General features: G+C 38.8%; 1 protein-coding gene across 4 annotated transcripts in view; it reads left to right on the plus strand.

Annotated features, from left to right (window-relative positions):
* Pak3 (p21 (RAC1) activated kinase 3) overlaps window positions 1–15,276 on the plus strand; it is a 267,447-nt gene that overhangs the window by 30,432 nt on the left and 221,739 nt on the right. For 2 of the 4 annotated variants that reach the window (XM_031368874.1, XM_031368893.1), the window contains exon 2: window positions 13,404–13,498. The exons of the other annotated variants lie outside the window; for them this stretch is intronic. The gene's annotated coding sequence lies outside the window, so the exon portion shown is untranslated. The remainder of the gene's footprint in view (window positions 1–13,403; window positions 13,499–15,276) is intronic. 4 annotated transcript variants of the gene reach the window in all.

Here is a 15,276-nt window from a genome sequence, read left to right on the forward strand (position 1 = left end):
CTCTGGCTGGCCTCGAACTCAGAAATCCGCCTGCCTCTGCCTCCCAAGTGCTGGGACTAAAGATGTGCACCACCACCACCCGGCTATGCTCTTCAAATTTTTGATGGTGGCATACACCAGTAATTCCAGCATACTGTTGTATATTTTCCTTCTTGACACAATCATTTGATTTTGATACTGATGGAACATCCTTTGCGTCATTGCCATTATTACATAACTTTTAATAACAAACTCATTTTAAAATCAATGGCCCATTTTTATGGGCTAGTATGTTTAATGGTGTACCTCAATATAACTTCCTTTTGAGTTGTTTGTCAGTACAGTTCAAGAAACTCCCAAAATAATATAAGCTACTATTTTCCCCTTTGAATGCATCCTGGAGGTTGAAGCTAAGTTCTCATTGCTTAGGGTATCACATATAGGACTTGAAAGATTTGAGCTGGATCTGAACTGAAAGTCTCCTTCTTGAACTCTGGCTTTTATAGAAACAGAAGGTATTATGTAAACTGCTAAAGAAGGGAAGTAATCATAAGTCCTACCCAGCTGTGATGTGTATGGACAACAATGACCAGAATGGCATGACATCCATAACGATTCAACAGTAACACTCATATCTTGGCAGTAACTGCCTAATTGGACTTGAGTCCTACTCAACAGGAATAAAATCATGCCTGGTACTAGAAATTCACTTTACTAAGGTAGCTGGATTATACAGACCCCTCATTCTTTTCTCCAAGTATTCCTGTATTTAAAACTAAAGCTCATCTCCATACTCAGAAGATGGATTCACATGCTTAATTTTGAAATTTCTGAAATGGTTGTTTTGTCATATAATCTAACATATTCATTAAATTAATTTCTCATAATTTTGGTACAGCCCACTTATAGACTGAGAGTGATTATGCAAAAATGATTATTATTGAATGAATGAATTGAATGTAAAATGTGAAGTAATATTGATACTGTTGAGTCTGTGATATGATGGAAATTTTAAGAAATGTTTGAGACCCAGTAGAATAACACTAAATTTAGACTCTTTCAAATTCTGTAACTCTGAAGTTGGGAAGTCAGATGATATTCTGCTTTTCTGTCTACTGTGACATTGAAAATTATAGCTAGAATTGGAGGACAGTGTATTCTTTGAAAATGTCAAGGTCTTAAAAGATAAGAAAAACTGAAAAACAGTTCTATCTTTTTAAAGAGGACTAAAGTGAAATTTAATACCAACTCTGGAATTGATTCATGTTTGACTCCTACACTGGATAACTTTTATTGTTGGGTTAATTACTTAAATTTGGAAAAAGTCTTTAGATTACATAAAAAGATTGTGTATTAATTTATTCATTCTATTCATTGTCTTGGGGCAATGAATCAAAATTTCCTTCATATGTAGTATACATTAAAGTATATATGGATAAAGAAATATGACATTCAACTTACTCTTAAATGATTTAGAAGGAGTTTACTTGATATGCCGTGTTTGGTTGATAACCCTGGGGGGGAGGAAGCTGCCCTTCTCTGAAGGTAAATGGTGGCAGAGTGGATTTTGGGGAGACAGGAGATGGGGGGGGGAAGACTGGGAGGGGTGGAGAGAGGGGAAACTGTAGTTGGGATATAACATATGAGAGAAGAATAAATTAAATAAATTATATATTACAAAAAGAATGTTTAGCCAGACAGAAAAGCTGAAGAAAATGTCCCAAAATGTCAAAATTATGGGAATTGGAGTAAAGGGTTGTACAACTTCCTTGATTAATAATTTTATACTTTACTAGTAAAACTGATTAGAATTGTAGCCTGGAATGTCTGACCTCTGAAAACTGTTGAACAGGTAGTTTATGCACTGTTAAATAAGACAAAAGATATATTAGAAAAATTTGAAATGGCAGAAAATTAAATTTAAGAGATGGTACAGGGAGGAATTGATCCTACCTTGGTGCTCAGACAGAGAGGAGTTAGGGATGGTTCTGAAGTTGGAATCCTAGAAACTGGGCTCATGCTGGTAGAAAGAGGCACATCAAGAGCAAGCTGTTTGGAATGCCAAATGAGTTTGTGGATACATGAGTACAAAGGTACCATTTAGTAAAAAAATAAAAAATAAAATAAAAAAATAAAAAGATAAAGATCAGGGTTGCAGTCAGTGGTTTGGTAGGCATTTCAAGACTTTTAGAGATAGATGGAGTTCCTCTATTTATAGGGAAGAAAGTTAGTGGGAATAGAAGTATACTTCTTGTTTTACAAGGTATGCTTAGCTAGTTGTAGGCAGTTGCACTGAAGTCAAATACATTTGGGTTCAAACCCTGGCTTTTCTCCTTTCTAGCCTTGTGATCTCCATCAAGTATGCAAAACTCTCAGAGCTTTGGTTCTTCCAGCTGTGAAATGGTGCCCTTACTTACAGCACCAATAAAAAGCACTTATACTAGTCACTGGTACATAAGTGGAACTGAAGAACTTGGATCTGGTTTTAATTGGTAGCTCCTTTCCCATGCTTACCTGTATGAGACAGTCCTGTCTGTGGCTGTCTGTCAGTATGTCTCTCTGTCTGTCTCTCTGTCTGTCTCTTTATTGAACTGTCTTCTCTGTCTCTTTACCTTTCTCTGTAGCTGGTAGGGATGAGACAGCATGTCTTCTTTGACACACAGAGTACAAGTCTGTAAGGCATCACTGGAAATGATAATTGCCTTCTTCCTCTGGCAATATAAACAGGAGAATAGGAAGCTCTAAGGGGTTATATGAAATGTAAGTCACAGCCAGAACACATGGGGCAAGGACAGGCTGGAAGTTCCCATGTGGATTTCCAGAAGTATTCTGTCCATTCAAAGCCTGTCCCAGGCCATCGAGAATGTGATACTTGGAGGTGGTGAAAAGAATGATCTAAAATGACTTAGGGGGCATCATGCACAGAAAACAGATTTAAACTTATTAAAGGTACTAGGGGCTTCCCCACCCCCACAATCTCTACCTTAAGAAGTAGTGAGTTGCAGGAAATGTGGCTGACCCAGGAGTAAGGACTGGCAGTCACCTGCCAGCATGCAGAGGAAGATGCAGCTCTGGGTAGCCTACATTTGTTCTCTTCTGCAGGAGTATTAATCAATCTGTAGATTTCTGCTACTACATGATAATGCAATCAAAGAGATCACAACGACCTTAAGAGTTCCTGATTAATTCTTTTTCCCCCCTCGTCAGCATTACTTTCTTTAATTTCTCAGCACTTGGCTCATTGTCTCAGCTTAACTTGGCTCTGCTTCCTGCTTCAAGTACCTTTTTCTTTTATGGAGGAGAGGGATTGGGTGAAGTCAAGGAGTTCTGGGCTGCTTGGAACTGGTCCAGGAAACAGCATCCTTGTCCTTGAATGAAGGTACATTCCCTACAGAGGAAGGCCTTGGAGTCCTGAATTTAAACACACACACACACACACACACACACACACACACACACATACACACACACACAGAAAGGGATATTTGGAAATGGTAAGTGAGAAACTGAGAGAAAGAGAGGTATCAGGACACTGTGAATAAGAAACCTGGAGAAACCAATAAGAACAGGAAAAAGTGTTCTAAAGCAAAGTAAGTATCTAAATATCAAGGATTACTAATTTCCCAGTGGCCTTTTGAAGATGTTTTTAGAGCCACACTGAAGTTAGCTTTTTTAATGAGAAGAAGCTCGCGATATAGTGCTTGGTTAGCTGTCTACTTAAATGGACAGTTTAAAACATAACTTGCTCATAGCATGACTTGTGGAGGAATTTCCACATGGATTCTGCTAACCTGCTTTCTTGACTCAAACCCCAAATTGTTTCCAGTTTTGTTTTTATTCCTTTTCATATCACATCCTAGGCCCTAGGTGATCCTGTTGACTACTTTCAAAATAGATCCCAATATTGGCCCCTTTCCCCCACCACCTCAGCTGTAACCTCATCTGGACCAATATCATCTTTGTCTTGGGCTAGTGCGATGGCTTCCTACTCACTTCCACTCTTTTAAGTTGCTACGTATGGATGTTCAGTGCACCATAGCTATGGCTATGCCATTTATATCACAGACACATACTAACTTACATAAGATTGTGCAGATGGGTACAGACATTCTGAATTTCTTGGCTCTAAGTGTAAGAATGGCAGAAGAGATTCTGCTCCTGCATAAAAGCATCCCCATGTGTATCACTTTGAAAGGACTTGGGAAAGCCTATGCAAATAAATGTACATACTCATGGGCACATACAGTGGTTCAGCCTCTACCCTGAAGTACTTCTTTTTCCACTGCCTATTGTTCTACCAGGATGAAGTACTATCTTTCCCACCGACAGCTGTTTCATCTGGGGAAGAGGTAAAATACTTGGGGTGCAAAATGCCTTGATGATACATGCATTCTACTGACAAGAAATGCACAAGTGGGAAGAATGTGTATGTACATGGTCCAGGCTGCCACCCACCATCATTGGGATGCATGCCCTAGGGCAGGACTTAAATGTGATTTAGTACTGACTATAAGAAACCACCTAAACACTGTTGTTTTCAATTTGAGGAAGGAGCAACTTTATGTCAGAATGTAATAGTCTTCCAGACATTCTCAACTTCAAACAACAATCATCACAGACTTTAACAAAAATTCAAAACATTGAGTATATTGATTCTGTGTTTCAAATCCAATTTACTTTACAATACACTTAGGATGAAGGCATACTACAACACTGGAATGATCTATTCCCTGCCTTCCTTTGTGGACTCATCTCATTTTACTCTTCTTCTCACCATGTTCCCTAACCCCAACCACATGTTCTATTCTCTTAATGTCACCAAGCTCATCAGTGACAATAAGTGACATAGTTCATTTCTGTTTCCTCTCTTCCTTCCCCCACTTCTAGAGTCCTGATTCTACTAATCAAGGACTTTGGCCACCATTATGTTTTCATCACCTAATTGGTGCCAGGCATGGAATGGGTAGCCAATAAGCATTTGCTGAGGAAGTACATAAACAGGAAAACCAAAAATTTCCATCAATTCTCTCCCTACTAGGGTTTTTACGATATATACAATATATAGCCTTGTGTCTAGTGCACTTGGTAAAAAGAGATGACCAGAAAATACAGCCATTTGAAATGGAGTTCTTAAAGACCAGTTTAGCCAGGAAGAATTACAATTAGCATAAGTGTCAGTTGTTGAGATATTGTCTAGATTCTTTAATCACATAGTCTCCATAGTGACCTTATAAGATATCTCCTAAAATCATCACTATTTGACTGTGAGCACACTCAGTCCCAGGAGACAGAATGACATGGATTCAGAGACGGGTTGATATGAATCACTCTGAAGCACTGCAAAAGGCTATGTTTCATTTCCTCTCATTTCTGTTTTTCCCCAAATACCATGGTAGCATCCTCAATTCTCCAAATGCATCTCATTCTTTTGAAGCAGGCAGTGGGAAGCAGGTGAGTCAGGGGCATGTACGAGGTAGGCAAGCAACAGCAAGCACAGATCTCGTTAGCAACACCACTGGGAAGGAGCCACTTGGGTAATTGACAATCCAGATTCAGAAGCTGAGGTATTTTGTACATTCATGATATTAAAAATCTATGAAAGCATCAAATCCTGAGCCAGTCTTGCCAAACTGAGAGGGAGTTGCAGGCACAAAGAAACTTTAACACCCCTTTGGATTTTCTTGATGTCAAACAGAATGCTTCTACTGAGGTGAGAATGGCACTAGGTTTAAGCTCTACAAGGTTGAAACCTCAGTTATTACAAGGGTGGATTGCACTCACTACCTTCACATGGAAAGAGAAAATGGCACACAGAGAAGAGCTAACTGACTAGCCAGGCTTTATAGTACCAAATGCCAATATAGAGAATGAAACTACAACAACATTGAGAATAGGCAGTGCAGTTCTTCATGAGCTTATCAGAATTCTCCTGGGCATAATAATAATAATAATAATAATAATAATAATAATAATTATAATAATAAATAATAATAATTATTATTATTATTATTATTTCCCTATTATCTAACAACTCAATTTCCCTCACCAACAAACCCAGACTGTTTTGGGGAATAGAAACATAACTCAATTAGTACACAGCTTACATACCATGGTTAAGCCCTTGGGTTTCACCCCCCAGCACAAAACAAAGTGCAAAGTGGGTTTGAGGGTGCAAGCCTTTAATCCCAGCACTTGGGAGGCAGAAGAAGTTCAAGATCATTCTTGGCTACAGCTGGATTTAGAGGCCAATATTGGTTATAGACCCTGTTTCAAAACACACACACACACACACACACACACACACACACACAGAGAGAGAGAGAGAGAGAGAGAGAGAGAGAGATTGACTCATGCATGCACACACATACTCAATTTGAAATTAGCTTACTGAGCTTACTGTTAACAAACTGTCCCTGAAATAACCTAACAGATCTTTAGATTATGTGTATTCACTTTATAGATAAGAATACTGAGGCTAAGATAAAGAACTCCTGCTTTTATTTTTATTGGGTGTGTGTGTGTGTGTGTGTGTGCGTGCGTGCATGCGTGCGTGCAAGAGAGAGAGAGAGAGAGAGAGAGAGAGAGAGAGAGAGAGAGAGAGAGAGAGAGAGAGAGAGAGAGAGAGGTTTGACTGAAGAACCATTAAGGGAAAAAAAGAAAAGGGTCTACATTGTGAAGGGGAAGATATGAAAAAAAGTTAGAATTGATGCAGTGTTTAATAAATAACTAGTCATTTGTGACATGACCACATACAAACTGTAAAAACACCCCTCTCTGTGGCAGAAACAGAGGAGATATTCTCAATGGAGGGAGGTCCTCAGCTGAAGAGACTAAATGGGGGCCATTTATTTCCTTCTACCTCCTCTTATGCCATCCAGTACACCACAGAGTTCTGCTGTGGGTTCGCAGCATTTTGTTCCATAGAGACTTCCATGAGCTGCTTTGCTAGTGGCTGGTGGCATTTTGCCTCTGTGGGAGGAACAGAGCCTTTTCCCTTTATCAAGAAATCTATGATTTTTTTTTTCTTTTAAGCATAGTGCAGAGCTTTTTACAAATTGCAAGACAGAAATAGAAATGCTGCCAGTCCGCAGCACAGCCTCCTTGAGGTCGGGGCAACCTGTCCCTCAGGCAGTGTATGAGGAGAGCTCATGCATTTCTGAAATTGGTGGTGTAAATTCTCTGTGGAGGAAGGCAGAAAAGGAGCTACCTTTTCTTCTGACTTAAAGGGAGCTAGGCTTCGAATAAGAGGAAGCTAGGAGCTCTTGAGAAAGCCTGTCCAAGTGCACTATCAGGCCAGAAGGGAGGCAGTGTTGCAGCTTGGCTGTAACCTACTGTGGGGATTTGGATAAGATGTTTCTGCTAAGTGAGTCTGGTTTTCTTCTCCGTCCTTCCACATTTGCTGTATGACTGAAAGGTCTAAGTGGAGACTTGCATACTCCATGGAAACAAAAATACTCAATGAATGGCATAGTTAAGTATTGTTTTGTATCTGATCTTTACCTTGGATGATTGAGCAATTTGAGTGTGAACCTGGGATTGTAGGGCAGATGGAAGGCCTTTGAATATGTTCTTGGGAGGGATATGAGAGGAGGCAGTATGGATACAACAGTAGATTCATAATCCAATCATGGAAAGAAAATCATAGGAAAAGCACAGTCCTGCCCCTCTCATAACTGTCCTGCTGGTGCCTCCCAGCAAATTACTGAAGTGCTCTAAGACTCAGCTTCCTTGCTTATAAAGTAGGGTTGTCATGAGGACTTCAGTTAGATAATCAATGGAAAGCTCTTATGCAGGTAAGGATGGCATAACAGCAACTACAGATGATGTCATTTGCCTGTGTTTTTGAGAACTGAATTTCTTTTTGGCAGTGCACAGCTTGTCTTTGGTTTAAAAAATGTGTGTGTGTGTGTGTGTGTGTGTGTGTGTGTGTGTTCATGTGCATGTACACATTAAGATTCACAGGATGAATTCAAAGAACTTCTGGTTGATTCCATAGGTTTGGAAAGGAGTACTTGATTATGTGTTGGAACTGGAGATACAGATAAGGCATGAGTCTCTAGGTTCCATTGTAGCATGCCCTTTCAATGAATCACATTTAGTAAAGACCCCAACAAGTTAGGATGTGGGAAGACTTGGCCACTGTTGGTCAATAGCAGCATTTCCACTTGAGACCATTACTTACCAGGAAATCAACTTCATGAGTAAGAAGGATCATTAAAACAAATTACCTACAAAAGTGGAAGGAAACAACAGTGTATACTTCATACAATAAAGATAAATATGGCTTCATGAAATGCTTGTTCCATGTACATTTGTAATTTTATATGGTTATACATAGTTTACAAATATGTAGTTCATACATTTATATGCATATATATGTATATATTGTATATATATATATATATTTCATGAAGTAATACTTTACTGTAGAACATAGTTAAACATGTTTAAACTACTCACTTCTCATATGGATATACAGAGAAATAATCTGTCAAGTCCTAAACTAGACTAGAAATTACTAGCAAGAGAATGCAACATGATTCATTTCTTTTCCCTCCCTAACTTTGCCATGCTGTGCTTGGGTCAACAGAGTTGACTATTGTTTAATTAGAATTGAATCTTACTACCATGTAACAGCCTTGGCCTAACATATAAGGTCAAGTTAGGAGTTTGGTTATGGGTATCAGGATAATTGCATTGACCCCATTACTTAGGAAATGCATCTGGCTTTATTGGGGTGTTCAGTTGGTTTTCATTAGCAAGGACTTTGTAGAACTCTGCCAAAGATTTGTCCAAACAGCTCTTGTGCACACTCTTCTCCTGTCTTGCTTCCAGGCACTGATATGCATTTTTCTATCGGAAACTCCACCGTTGTGAAATCAAATAACTTGTTAAAATTATGTTTGTTAATTGTGTGTGTGTGTGTGTATGTGTGTGTGTGTAAGTGCACACACATGCATGCATGTTGGTCCAGTATATGTGGTGTGTACATGTTTGTGTGTATGAATAAGTAGGTGTGCAAGAACACATGTGTAGGTCCATCTACATACATGTGGAGCCAGAGGTTGATGCTGGATGTCTTCCTCTGTAATTTTCCACATTATTTTTCAAGACAATGTCTTTCACCGAAACTGGGGTTCACTGATATGGAAAGGCTGGCTGTTCAGCTTCAAGAATCCTCCTGTCTCCATGTCCCCCAGCATTTGTATTATAGGTTTACACTACTATCAGCTTTTTACATAGGAGCTGGAGATTAAAACTTACTTCCTCAAGCTTGTGCTGCAAGTGTTTTACTGACTGAGCCTTTTCTCAGTCTTAAAGTTGTGTTTTGATTCACATCAGCACACACAATTTATCTTTTCACTGTGTACTTGGCATGTGAAAGATATGAATATCCTTAACTCTTCATCCATAAAGTCCACATGAAAATGGCAAGCAATGTTACTTTCTTATTCACAGGGAACTTCTGACTATGTGGCCATTTGATCATTGAAGCTCCCCCTGTACACCATCTATACAACTGTTGGCCTTGTAGGATCTCCAACCATACCATTTCAGAACTGTTAACTTCCTACTTGGCTTTCAGTTTTCTCCATAGTACTTATTACACTACCAACTACACTTTACTTTAAGCAGTAAACAGATGAGTAAAGCTTACATATCCAGATCATTTCTCTAGGAAGATGAAAAATCAGAGTTTATTTTAAGCCCCCTTGTTTGCTTTGTCTTGCTACCCATCCCACTTTGAGACAGGTATCAATAGTAGAATGGTTTATTCTTGAATTCCTTGTCTTCTGCTTCAACCTCCCAAGTGCTGGGAATACAGGCATGTGTTATCAACAATAGCTTAAAAGTTCCATTTTTAAAAAGCAGATACACACTTTGACATCTGCATGTTGTTACAAAATCATTTCATTTCACCTTCCCATGTTAGAATTTGAAAATATTTGTCACACTACACCAAAGAAAATTTGTCTACTGTCTGAGTATGATTGAATAGATCCTAAACTTATGATTATAGATATATGTATCTTAAACTTAAATACTCTAGCTATGAGTGGCCTTGCAAATTGGAGTCTCCTAGAGAGGAAGTAGAGCAACAGAGAAGTTTCAGAGCCTTTCCAATGGTCACACCCATAGTAGGTGACAGAGTTAGATCTTGTACCCAGATTTCTATTATCTTAAGTGCCCTTTCACTGTTATCATACCATCTGCTAGGCTTTCTCCTTTCTACTGGGGGCTAAGATAGTTTGCCATGTGTAGAAGACATCATTCAGTCATCAGTCCTCTCCACACAAGTTATAGCCAAGTTATCACTGTTCAACTGATGAGCTCCAGGCACTTCTCTGTAGAGTGGATAAGTTTACCTTACCTCCCTGTCTGCAGCAAACATATTGCCTCTTGGCATTTTGTATTGCCTTTGCTTTATTCCAGTGATGGAATGAAGACAAGACATTTATAGGAAGGTTATTAGCATTGCTCCCACCAGTAGCATCTTTCTGTGGAATCAATGTGGTCTCGTACAAAGACTCCAGGGTGTAAAGTCCCAGAGGGGAGTCTGACTTCTCAGGTATGTGACCTAAGAAAAATGATTTAACTTCCCTGGATCCCAATTCCTTTAACTGTCAACATGAGAAAAATCAGATCTGTTCCTCTTATCTCTCAGGTCTGCTGTGAGACAATGTGAGATAATATGTATGAGAGTACCTTGAAAAGAGAACATTTGTTCAACTATGAGGTCACAGTAATATGATTAAATCAACACAGAAATTACTGAGGGTCTACTGTTTACATTCATACTATTGACTCAGGGAGTTCCAAGGAGTACAGGACTCAGCTGCTGTCTGGGACTGGAGTCTAACAGAGACAGACATAGCTGAATGGAAAGAAAGCCAGCCTCATAAAGCTGGAGTCCTGTAGTGTATGAACTTCATGGTAAGAGAGAGAGATCATGGCAGAAAGGCCAAAGAGGGATTCCTAGAGAAAGCTAAGTTTAAACTACACATTAGGATAAAATTGGCAGGATAGGGAAGCAAGCTAGCAAGAAGTATATTCTCAGATGGGATGATAGGACATGTAAGGACTGAAATCCTCATCTGTTTCAGAGGCACAGAGAGTACAAGGTATTGTACAGCTTTCCCAGCATCCCATCTGGGATGTGCAGAAAGAGAACCAAACATGTGTCTCAGGAAACCAAGGCAGATGCTAAGAGGGACTGAATATCTGAACACATTACAGGTAATTTAGTACTGAAAACAGTCATATAACAATAACACACAATCTTGTTCCAAGATTTAAAAGAGATGATATGTGATAATCAGCATAGCTGCTGATGCATGATTAATACTAGCAACAATTTTCTTTCTTACATTGATAACAAAGGTTGGTAACATGTACCTTGAAATTTGTCTGATCTTAGTCATGACCTTGACTAGGGCATACCTCCTGGCTTTTCAGTGTCATGATCTTTAAGATAAGAATTTTAACAGTACCAACTTCAGAGGACTATCATAACAACTATATATCTTAATCAAGTAAAGTGTTTATCATAGTGCTGATACGCTGTAAGTACTTAGCTAATATCAGCTACTATAATTATTATCATCAGCCAAGAAGTAATGTGACATAGTTACATGACAAATGAGAGAAACTGAAAAAAATTTACAGAGGCATCTCAAATCTTACTACTTAGCATTCAATTTCTTATTATCAGTTTTGAGGCCAGTTTTAAAAGTGAAATTTCTTTTTTATTTAAATTAAACTTTATTTTTTTTTTACTAGCATATGATTGTTGAAATAAGAGAACACAATAACATGGATTTGAGAGGCAGTCCATCGGAGCTTTACTGAGCACCTACTATGGTGCTTGCAAGTGTGCTAGAAGCCAAGAAACACACACACACACACACACACACACACACACACACACACACACACATCAGATATGAGAACTCCATATCTACATGTAAAGAATTTACAGTACAATAGAGAGAGGACATCAAATGAACTATAAAAATGCATATTGTGTTATATTGATTATATAAGGTGGTTGGAATTGTGTGTGTGTGCACATCTGTGTGTGTGTGTGTGTGTGTGTGTATGTGTGTGTGTGTGTAAACCTGCACAACATAGAATTTAAACAAGTGGCCAGGAAAAGCTCACTGAGTAGGTGATCTGAATTGAGCCTTGAAGGAAGTAAGAGAGTGAATGGTGAGGCACCTCAAGGGAAATGTAAGAAGAAAGAATGGCAAGAACTCTGTCCTCAAGTGAGACACATGAAGGGAGGAAGCATAATGGGATAGGAAATTAGGTCACTGAGAGCAGACGTTGTAGTTGTGTTTTGTTGTTGTTGTTCTGGGTTTCTTGTTGTTTTGGTTTTTAGTTAAGTGCTGAGTGTTATTTGAAGGGAAGTGAAAAGAAATAGAGAAGCTATCAAGTATGAACTTGAGTTGACCTATCTCCATCATCTGCTCCTCCTCTGTGGTAGCTTACTCTTCAGGGGTCTGGAACACTGATAAATGAGATAGAAGTCAAGCAAGTCCCACAAAGCTGCCCTTAACACTCTGTGAACTGCACAATATGGGCTCATTGCACAGTACGGGGCACACAGAAAGGAATATTGACAGTGACCCAGGAAAAGACATGTAGTCCCTCAAAGCCAAAGGCCTTATTAGGACAGTTCTGCCACTGGCATCAGTTCATGCCAGTGAACCCTCTTGCCTTATCAGCCTTCCTAACCTCCAGCAGGACCTTCTCTAGTTCAGAAAAACTGTCTGACAGGCTTAGTTGTTCACCCTGCCTATTTTCCACCACTGGATGGCAGTGATCCTTTCACCCATGTAATCTAAGGCAAGAACCTTTCTATAGGAAAGCAGTAGAGACTTGGCATTTGATGGCTAGTGAGTAAGTACCCTATATATTACCTTCCTGCTTCATAGGCTCCAAGTCTCTGCCAAGCCTTTTCCTACTATGAACTTCTGCTTCTCCTTGGGAGGCATTACATCTTTTCAGTGATCCTCAAAGAACGTGATATTTAGAATTGAATAGGAGACCCTAGGAAGGAATATTGACACTACAGGAAAACAATTATGTTTAGCAGAATCTGGAAATGGTACTTTAATTAATATACCTCAAAATGGTACTCTGACACTTTACTAACTAAATATTCTACCTTCATTAATCTGCTATCTTGAGTTATATATATATATATATATATATATGTGTGTGTATATATATATATATATATATATATATATATATATGGCTCAACTCAAACCATAAATCTTTCTTTATTGATTGGTGAGTTTGTATGTGATCTGCTTTTGAGACACTGTCCCTTCTTCCAGTGTCACAAAATGGACTATTAAGGTTTTTGTTGGGTAGTTTTTCTTTATCTTATTTAAATTTCACTTTTTAAATTTTAGCCCAGTACACCAGCCCATCTGAGTTCACTTTGCCTCTCAATTTTGTTCTTCAACCTATTTGATCCTCTGCCAGCTTTGAGTCATCTTCAGACGTGGTAAGTACATTTTATATATCACATAAATTATTAATGATGTTGGAAAATCTCCGGGGCCCTTCTCTGGAGACTTTTCTACTGGTTGCCACCTATGCCGTGGGTAAAATTCTTTAATCAATTGCCACTCCATTGGGCTATGTTATAGTCTGGTTAATACATTGTTGTTTTATTTGAGTTCATTCATGAGAAAGTCATGAGAGAAAATGACTAAATGCATTACTGAGTCCAACATATGAGCACTGACAAAGTGTTATAACAGACAGGATGGATAAGGATAATCTAAGATGGAGACTTTGTTTGTCTTGCTACAATGAAAATATGAGTATTTTTCTTAATTATAAAAATACCATGAGTTTGTTATAAAGGTCAATAGAATGTAGTGAAAGTCAATCTATATGGCATGCTGGCACTCTGCTAGATATATCTGGCTAGTGTGTGAATGTATAAACCGCTCTTGGATTTGAAATCATATCCCAGGGAATGTTTCACGACCTGCTTTATCCCCACCCACCACTTAGGATATTTTGGAAACATCTTTCTTGTTAGAATATGTAGTTTTACTTCATTTCCAAAATACAGTGTTATTTTTTGTGGCTGCTTCATGTTTTGTGTCACCAAACTCATATTGCTCTGGGCATTTAGATCACTGGCATGTATCCTGTTACGCGTACTATGGTACTATGAGATTAACTTTCTTGCTTAGTTTGATGAGAAGTGCTAGGGTTCTTTCTCATGTATTTTTTTTGTCTTTCTTCAAATATTTTATCACCCTCCTAAATGCCCAAGGGTCACTTCTACCCAGGAGAGAACAAGTACGATTGAATAGCTATCATTTACTGATTTATTGTGAGCCAACTTATTATTAATCAGAGTTTGTGTTAGACAATATATTCTTTGTTGTAACTTGGAGTGAGGTTAAGAATCTTATTAATGTTCTTATTCCTTCATTGAGAATTTGAAATAATATATCTTGATCATCCCTCAACTTCTCCCATATTCACCCCTACCTCCATACTCACCTAACTTCAGGTTCTCTCTTTTTTTCTATATATTTTTCTCATTTTCAAATATCCGTCAAGTCCAGTTTGTGTTAGCTAATTACTCTGGCATGTCCTACTCTGAATACACTAGTAAAGGACACTGACCCTCCCTCTCTCCCAGCAGCCATCAAATGACAACAGCTGTCCTGCCATGGGTGGGACTTCATGCCTACTTCTCCTTCATGTTGGGATTTTGTTTGGCTTGAGCTTATACGGGCCTTGTGCTTGCTTTTATGAGTTGTGATTTTATATGTGCATCTGCCCTGTTGTGTGCAGGAAACAGTTTTGTTGAAGTAATCCACCACCACACCACACCACCACCACAATCATTGTAGCCCCTCTTCTGCTAACTTGCCCTGAGCTTTGAGAGTAGGGGTTTACTATGAATGTCCCATTCCAAAGTCTTTTATTCTATGGCATAAGATGAAATTTCTTTCATGGGTGCTGAATAATAGAGGTTTTAAAAGAATCAAGCTCTTCAGGAGGAAGATCTGGGTGACAAGCAATTTTGATAGGAGGCTACAGGTCCTAACTGGCCCTGGTATGATTAGTACCAGTGGCATGATTATGAACACCAAAAGGCACAACTGTCTTGAATCATTATTCCCCATTATACATCCTCAACTCCAGCCAAGTGGGACAGTCTCCTAGCTCCTTCATGGTGCCCTTCTTTTTATCTCCCCCTGTGTATTCTGCCTGTTCATTGCATACATGTATCTTCTAGAAAAGGTAGGAGCC

The sequence above is a fragment of the Mastomys coucha genome, chromosome X, assembly GCF_008632895.1.
Source record: "Mastomys coucha isolate ucsf_1 chromosome X, UCSF_Mcou_1, whole genome shotgun sequence".
NCBI classification, from domain to species: Eukaryota; Metazoa; Chordata; class Mammalia; order Rodentia; family Muridae; genus Mastomys; species Mastomys coucha.